The sequence below is a fragment of the Meleagris gallopavo genome, chromosome 7, assembly GCF_000146605.3.
Source record: "Meleagris gallopavo isolate NT-WF06-2002-E0010 breed Aviagen turkey brand Nicholas breeding stock chromosome 7, Turkey_5.1, whole genome shotgun sequence".
Classification (NCBI taxonomy): domain Eukaryota; kingdom Metazoa; phylum Chordata; class Aves; order Galliformes; family Phasianidae; genus Meleagris; species Meleagris gallopavo.
In genome coordinates this window covers 11,696,237-11,704,887 of record NC_015017.2, presented here as the reverse complement: position 1 = coordinate 11,704,887, position 8,651 = coordinate 11,696,237, and positions in this window count along the sequence as shown.

Sequence of the window (8,651 nt, the reverse complement as noted above, 5' to 3'; positions counted from 1 at the left end):
GGAATAGCAGCAGGCAGGAGATTGTATTTGCTGTGCATCACTGTCAGGTGACCCAAGATCAGATATTTAAGTGCAGGAAAGAAGAATATAATAATTTTTAAAATTTTATTGATAGAGTATAAGTGTTAAAAATAATTTTCCCAGCTTTGTATCTGGATCTCCCATGAGTTGTTTGCATCAGATCCTCCCCATGGCTTTGGTGGTAAGGTGCCTGCTGCCCTGGGTGCAAGGAATGGTCTGACAGGGGAGAGTGATCTGTTGATGCAGAAAATTTAGAAGCATCTAATTTAGGTTGTCAAGTCATCAGTCTGCCTGTTTTGTGGAAGTGTGAGCTGGTGTCACTATTGCTGGTCCTGAGATCAAATATAAAATGTTCTGGAAAGTAGAAGTTCAGCCGTGCTCAGAGGTGAGCACTTCTTGCCCATGTGCAGCTACAGCCCGCTGGGTGCAGGCTTTGCTAGCAGCTGAGGCCCTGATGGGGAATTTCTGTTGACACCCTTGTGCAACAAATGGGATATTCGCACTTCAACTCTATTTTAGGATCTCTTAGCAAGTGGAGATGGGTTACTCATGCCACACTTCTCAAGGCTTTGCTGCAATGAGAAGGCCTTGCCAGCTTTCTGCTTGTAATCTAAAGTCAGCTTCATGAAAAAGACAGTAATCCTCAGCGAGAGAAACAGCCCTGCTGAGTTGGGCTGGAGCTCACTGCTTCTTTGCCTGCTTGCAGCTGGAGATACATGGCAATGCCCTGGTTTTTCTCTAAATCAAAAATGGTGTGGCCTCATCTGTAGTCTGTGTAGTCACACTTCACGGTGATGATGAAAACCTGACCACCTCATGGTTAGTGATTTTCTTTGCAGTTCTCCCAGTGCCCACTAAGGCACTGACACCTATTTTATTCTTCAGAACTTGTCAGCTGCTTGGTAGTACTGAGGTTAAAAAAGTGAGAAAAAGCACAACACTTTCTGGTTTTGCGTGCTTCTAGAACTGCGTGTGTGAGCTGTGCAGATGAAATGCCCCTGGCTCTGCTTGTTCTCTGGGGTTTGCCAGGTAGAGCAGTGTTTGCAAACAGACAGGGATGCTGCTCCCATCTCTTTCTGGCACCGCTGAGTCCAAAGAATCCACAGGATTCAGAGAGTAAGGCATTTTGAGGAAGTCTGTTACTCTGTGCTTTATAAACTTACACGCAAGTAGTTTTAAAGCAGCACAGATGCCTGTTAGATAGTCTCAGTGATTCTAAGCAAAATGCATAGCTCAAGGATTTCTTTCATCCCTGAAGAGATGCCCCTTAAGATTATAAGGATACATGAGAATGTTTGTTTTGTTACAAATCTGAGACTGTTGGGTGAAAAATGTAACAATAATTCTGAAGATGGGAGAGTCCTTCCAGTTGCTATTCTGTTACCGTCACTCAGACCAGGCAGCCCCGGCTACTGTAGGTAAAGCTGCAGAAGGCCTTGCAGTGTGCTATTTTAAAGCTGCCTTCGTGCAGGAGTGTGAAACTGAAATGTCTGCCCTTGAGGTTTTCACACTTTTTGGAGGAGAGATTTGAAGTGATGTGTAGAAATGCCTTTGATCCTGTAAGTGCTATCTCATTGGCAGCTTGGTTGGTCAGGGAGGCTATCAGTGAAACCTTTTTCTCCTTCATTTGGAAGAACTGTAAGTCTGGGTTGTGTTTTCCTTTTCTGTCAGGCTGGGTTGTATTTCCCCACTCCGGCGCCCTGCCCTAGTTGCTGCAGGGCTGCACAGTGGCTGTGCCAGCACATCAGGAGAAAGGACAGGACTGGGAGAAGCAGGAGAGGGGCAGCCTGAGCAGCAGTGCTGCTAGATGAGAAAATGCAACCTGCACGAAGTTCTTAGATTATTGCTGTGTTTATAGCCAAGTTGGATCACATGGATCTTGTTCTTTTTGCTGTGGCACTTGATCATTTCACTAAGTTTAAGTTTTTTATGTGTCAGATAGTAGGAGTAAATGAATGTGAGCAGCAGCTGCTTCCAAACTTTAATACTGTGTACACATACTGTTTGTCACACTACTTATTTACTTTGCTTAAGCACCTTCTGTGTGTTTAACAACTCCTGTGTTCACTTCTTCAGCGCTGTTCTTTGTTGATCATCTGCTCTAACTCCTAACCTCCTGTCCGTGTTCCCTGCAGTGCCTTGCTGCAATCTTTTTAACCATCTCTCCAGCTACAGTACAACCTTCCGTCGCATTTTGGCTTCAGTATTGCATGTATTTTTCTGGTAGATACTGTCCCAATCCTTCTCATTCTTGACTGCTATTCAAATAGCAGTCCGGTTTTCCTTTCCCTTGCACCGTTCCTAGGGACGAATGTGGAATCTCTTCCCATCCAACTGATCTTTTATACCCCTTAGAATGGTAGATGGGAAGCAGTATTTTCTTGCCTTTCCCTGATGGCTCTTCTCTGGCTCTGTATAGTTGGCCCCGTCTCAAATTCTGCTGGTGCCTGTCCACTCCTCCAAGAGACTTGGAATATACACAGGGTTTGTAAATTAAAGCCTTCGTATGTTGTGGAGAGCCTTCTCTTGAGAAAATCCTAGGGCGGTAGACAAAAGCAGGGCTTCTGACCCTCATGAAACTCATCCAAATTATTCTGTTTTGTACTGATAGGAACATTCTGGGCAATACTGAGGGAGGGAAGGTGTGGAAAAGGGCGGTGTGCAGAAACACTGCAGTGTGGCACCAGCAGGAGCCTGCTGCCCTCATTTCATCTGAGCTGACACGACTGTATGTGGCTTTCAGCAGACAGATATCTTTCTCCTTTCCTTTCTCCTGCTTTTTGTTGCATGTTGTTTGCCCATCCCTGGCATAGGCTGTAGTGTCGGTTGTACAATTTAGTAGGCCCGTTCAAATCACTAATATGTGAGAAAACTGTTGTCAAGTCAGTTTTCTTCTGCTTGAGTGAGCTGAGTCAGTTGGTGATTGAGATCCTGCTAGTACCAGCATGGTGCAAATTTAAAGTGAGACTGGAGAAAGGAGGAAGACAACTATGTCCCTTCAGCAGCAGAGCTGGACCACGGCCTGTCCCAGGGAGCTGCAGCACATCCTTGTTTCTGAACCATGGGAGGAGCTGGGCTCTGTCTTTGTGTCTAGGAAAGTTGTAACACAGCAAGTGTTTCAGCTGAATTAAATAAAAAGAAAACTGAAAGTTTCCTTCTTTTGGAAGGCCTGGTGACACCTGCATGGTTGAACTAGCTCCTCCTCATCAAAGGTGGGTTTCAAGAGATTGGATTGATGTGACAGTTGACTGCCTCTGGTTGTGAGGAGCCCAGTCAGATGGGGAAAATTGCATTTGATAGCTTTTAATCAAGCCTCACTGGAAAGACAAAGCTCCAGAAGTTGTCCAGGCCCAACACGTCAGTTTAAGTCCTGTCAGCCATCCGAGGCACCTGGGCTAGAGCGAGTGCCTTTAGTTACACTGCTACTACATGTAACTGCTGCAGCCTCTCCTCTGGGTTTTAAAATAACAACTGTGGCTGAAACTTGTAACAGGAAAGTTGTAGCAAGAGGTTTCTGTGGATTGCACACTAGTGCACAGTATCCTGAGGTGGGCAGAGAAGGCAGCATGGTACCTGCTGCAGACAGCTGCTTTCTCAGAGGTGGAGCAGTCTGAAGTACATGGCGCTCTACCCAGTCCTCAGCAAGCCCTCCTTGAAAAAAAATCTGCTTTTAGCCTCCCACTCTTAAGAAGAGTTATTAATAAAACATTAATATTCATGTTACAGAATGTGTGTTTTCTTCAGCAGCTTTGTTATTTCCTGCAGTCTTACGACACCTATCCATAATTGATCTACTTTGTTTCCATGGGCAGGCCAGGCTTCAGCAGAGTAAACTCTTCTTCACCTTCTCTGTTCTTGGTCCCATGGCAGCAGGACCAGTACAACTGCTTGTGGGGTTGTGAAATTATCAGAGAACAAGTCCAGATTAAAGATAAGTTGTATTTTCTGCTTCATATGTAGTCCAAATTGGTCCCCAGTCCCATTTACTGCACAGCTTCACAGGCAGCTTATAAGGGTAGAAATAAATAGGAACAAGAAGGAAAGCTGAGCTAGAGCAGTGCTGCCAGCTATTATTAGTTGCAGAAAGCAAAACAGAGGTTTTCTTTTCTATGCTCATGCACTTTTATATACTAAAGCAAGGCATGGATTCTGTTTCTTTCTCTGGCCCTTTCTGATTCATTACTGACTCCTGCTGATTATTCAGGTTCACCATTCTCAAATCAGAGTTACCAGCAGGTCACATCTCTGTTCCATCCAGAAAGTTGTGGTGCCCACTGGTAATACAGGTCTTAAATCCACACAGATATTTGAGAACCAAGATAACCAATTCTTGGTTATGGAGATGATACTAAAGCAGAGCAGATTTGCCTGGCAGGCATATGAAAGACCTTCCTCATTTTAGTTTTCCTGTACTGTCCATGCAAATACAAAAATGCATGAAAAATAAGACAGAACCCACACAGTTGATAAACTTATTATAGAATTTGGTCATGGTTTAGTTTCAGTTGGTGTTTAGGGAGGGTGGGTCATAGATTTAATTTTGGTACACTAAGCAAGATAAGATATCTTCTGTTGCTTCAAGAAGCAGTGCTAACCAACCAAGCAACAACAATTTCAATGTAACTCAGCCAGAGCAATTTCAGGATTTAAAGTATTTCCGAGCTGAGCTGTGGCATAAGCCCCAAGCCTTTCAGTTTTAATGTTGCAATACATTCTGTGAATTGGAAGCATTCAGAACTTGGACAAGGGCAAGGTTTGTAGGGAAGTGCTGTTTTTCTTGTGCATTCCTGGGCATATTCTACTGCAACACTCCAACTGTAGAAAATTCAGGTTTTCACTTCAGAGCAGCATCAGAGCAAAAGTTAGTCTATACTGCCCTTCAGGAAGGAAACAAAGCTATTACAACAAAATCTGTGTTGCATCTGCAGATACAGGTTATTTTGAAGTTGTTTCAGACACTTGGCTTTATATCTGTTAACTATCAGCTCTGTATAAATTATTCGATCTTGCTTTCAGATGACCAGTTCTAATTATATTCTGTTAATAAAAGAGTGGAAACATTGGTCTGAAACATCAGTTTTGTTGTGTTTTTTTTTTCTGAACTCATTAAAAGTGGTGGTGTTTTCTAAACAAGACTTCCCAGCGTTTACCAAGTTACAGAACTTTGTGTTGCACTGTGAGTTGAACTCTACGGTTACTACATATGTTACAAGCATCAAATGGAACAATGTATTTTTTTTTTTTAAATGTTCACCCCTATAGAACTTGCAGCCTAAATATCAGAAATAGCATTTTCAACGAGCTATTTAGCCACTGACATTCAGAAGAGGGTTTGGAATGGAGCGGTCTATTCTCACCAACAAACAGAATCTCAGCACAGACACAAACTGTTACATAAAATTCTTTTCTCAAGTTTAATTATATGTTGATAATACCTAAAACTCTCCATGCTTGCCCTCGCTTTCTTAACTGATCTGACAGTTCTCTGAAACAGAAGAATAATGAGAAAAAGACAGTAGTCTTTGGACTCTGGAATTTCAACATCTGGCCCTTTTCAGTTTGCAGTATTCTGCTAAGGTGACTTTAGCAAAGGTGACAGGATTTAAACCTCAGGCTTTTTGTCACATTTTTCTATGAAAAATAAACCTCAAACGGATGATGAAATTCAGGTGTCTAATTTAATGTTTCAGGTGACCGAATAAAGAACTTTAAATACTGACAGCTGCCCTCCATCGTTACAGGATGGGAAACGTTTACTTTATTCATGGGGAAGTACCCTGAATTTCTGGGACTTTCCAGCAGATGAAGTTTTGTAATATAAAGTTACATTCATATTACATTAGATGTCATCTTTAATCAGTGTAATCTCTAAGCAGCTTGAGTCTAGTCTTATGGTACGCTATCCTGATGAATGTGAAGTGCCTATTAATATTTTCACACTAAAAAATTAACCCACTTACTCTGGAAATGAGTTACTTTGAAAGTGAAAGATTTTGAGTAATAATAAACATGTCTCTATGGGTATCTGTCTTTTTCACATTCCTACATATGCTTCTGTTAAGTCATACCTAGCATATACTGTAAATTACTACACTGAAAGAAACACCTGTAGTGAGACGATAGCATTCTCCACTACAGCATCAGGATCACTTATTTGTTGCATTCCTGATCTTTGGGCCTCGAGCACTCAGGTTCACCAGACTGCTGTGACTCTTTGTAACGCTCAGCTTTTTTTAGTGTGACATTCCTGATCTGCTCTGAGCACTAAAAGAGCTGGGTGATGTTTATGTAATTTCAAAGGAGCCTCAGCCTTGTTCACTTCAGCGTTTGTTTTGGTCCCAATGATTGGACATGTACAAATCTCTTCCGCGTGTTTAGAGCAAAGCCTGTGCAGGAGGGCATGTTATTAAATGCCCTTATGTTCACTCAGGGACCTCATAATATGAACTTTTTCTGGGAAAGTTCTCTGTTGAGCAGCCAGCCATTGCTGCATAATTGTTTGCTAAGAACTCCACCACAGAGATAGCCCTGCACTGAGCACCAGTGTGTACAAAGTCTCTTCTTGCAGAGTTCTGTGCAGCTGCAGGTTTGGGACCAGCACAGTTCCTCCAGCCTCTGAGCTGGGACATTTAAAGGTTGTCTGGCATATAGACAAAGAGCCTTACTATACACATCCAAATGTTTTCTAATATGACCCACAGCAGTTAGGTTGGTCTTGCTCTGTCAGAATGACTGGTGGGGCAGTTTAAGGCTACAGGACACAAAAATGCATACAGAGGAAAACAAATGTCTTTTGTTTGAATTACAGTGGCAGGTCAAGTCCTGATAGGTCTACAGAGTGGGGAAAAAAGAACACATGCACTTTCTTAGATGAGTCTTAACCTTGCTATCTTTGCATCACTTTCTGCTGTGAATACTGCTTTCATCATCGGTGTGGACACCAGTCTCTGTAACACCTCCTCCTGTTTCCTCCCTCTCTCTGGGGAAAGAAGAGGTATCTGTCTGCTTGCAGAATGAGCTTTCCTTTCTGTCATTTAGGACTGCCTTAGTTCCTCTGCTGGATCACTTTCGCATTCTCAAGTTTGCAGTGAAGGGAGACAGGAAGCATCCTGGCTCCTGTTGAGAAGCATGGCAGATTTCGTTACTTCTTGAGCAGCTCTGGCTGAGTGGTACCAGAGCACATTTTCTGAATTGCTCATTGTGCCAGCCAGGCACAGCCTTCCTCCGTATGCAGAAATCATGCAGCTGCTTTCATGTGATGCTGAGCCCAAACTAATAACCCCTGTTAAGAGGTAGGTAGGGTGTTCCAGCTTGGACACAGGGTGTCATGAGCAGAACAGACATGTTAGTTCATTGTACTTACTGTTGTAGTCGCAGTACTTGAGTTCAGGCTGCATTAATACAACACATGGCTTTTAGATACCTGTGTCCAGCGAACTTTCACCATGGACTCAAGAGATGCAGCCTGCACCATCTGTTAGATACCCCTGTTTGCAAAAGGGAGTATGATCTGCAGTATCCAGCAATGTCACAGAGGCCTTTGAAGTAACAAAAAGGGAAAGACTTCACTAATGTTAGTGGAAAGGTCTGTTCCTTTTTTCTTTAAAAAAAAAAACGGTCATTTGGATAGTGTCTGGTCACAGTTAGCACCCTTAAAGTGAAAAAAATTGTCTGGTGTCATTGTTACATAAGTCAGCCTCAGATCTCATGGGCTCTGTAATCTTCAGTTCTCCACCCGCAGTTAAGAAATAAACTAAACCTGCTTACCAACAGCTATGCTTATGTTAATTTTCTAGACCTGTACCAATTGCTTCTCGAGTTTGCTTCTCGAGTTCTTGATATGGTCAGCAAGAGCATTGGCTCCCAAACATCGTAACAAAAATCATTTGATGCCCTTGTGTCATCTTGAAGATGTCTTCATACAAATAATACCATTCAGATATATTGTTGTGATAACTTTTACCAACAGCCACAAGTTGCAGAGTTCTCCACAGTGCTTTCAGTAGGCACATGTAGATAAGATCTGTGTCAATTGATATTTTTACATAGTTGCACCTTTGTGAGAGAAAAACTTTCTCCCACTTGCAGGAATTACAAGAAATCAGTGCAGGTTGAAAATTAGGTGCTTTTTATGCTCTAAAAATAATCTCAGAGAAAAGATGGTAGGCTGCGCTAAGCTCCAGTCAGTTAGTATGTAAATGCGCTGTATAAATAACATTGGCAACAAACATATGAGAACTACAAGATGTGTTGAATTCTTAGAAACAAGCAAGTTCTCCTGAAGTCTTTGTGAATAGATAGAATATACTGCCCAGGTCATCCTTAATCTGCTTTCTCTACAGTTTCAGTTTGCAGATACTTTCTGGACAATTTTTTTTACTGCACATATTGGCTAAAGCTGTTCGTAAATATTTATCATGGTTCTATCTTACCATTAGGATCATGGACGTAAAGCATATAGATTAATCTTTTAATACGCTATGTGAACTGAGTATGAGGACTGAACATTTATAAATAAAACATCTTTATGGATTAAATCTTAAATAATAGTAGTAATAGATACCAAATGACTTTATAACCTGTCTGTAATTTGTTTTGGCATTTTCTTTTGTTAACTGAAGTCTAACAGT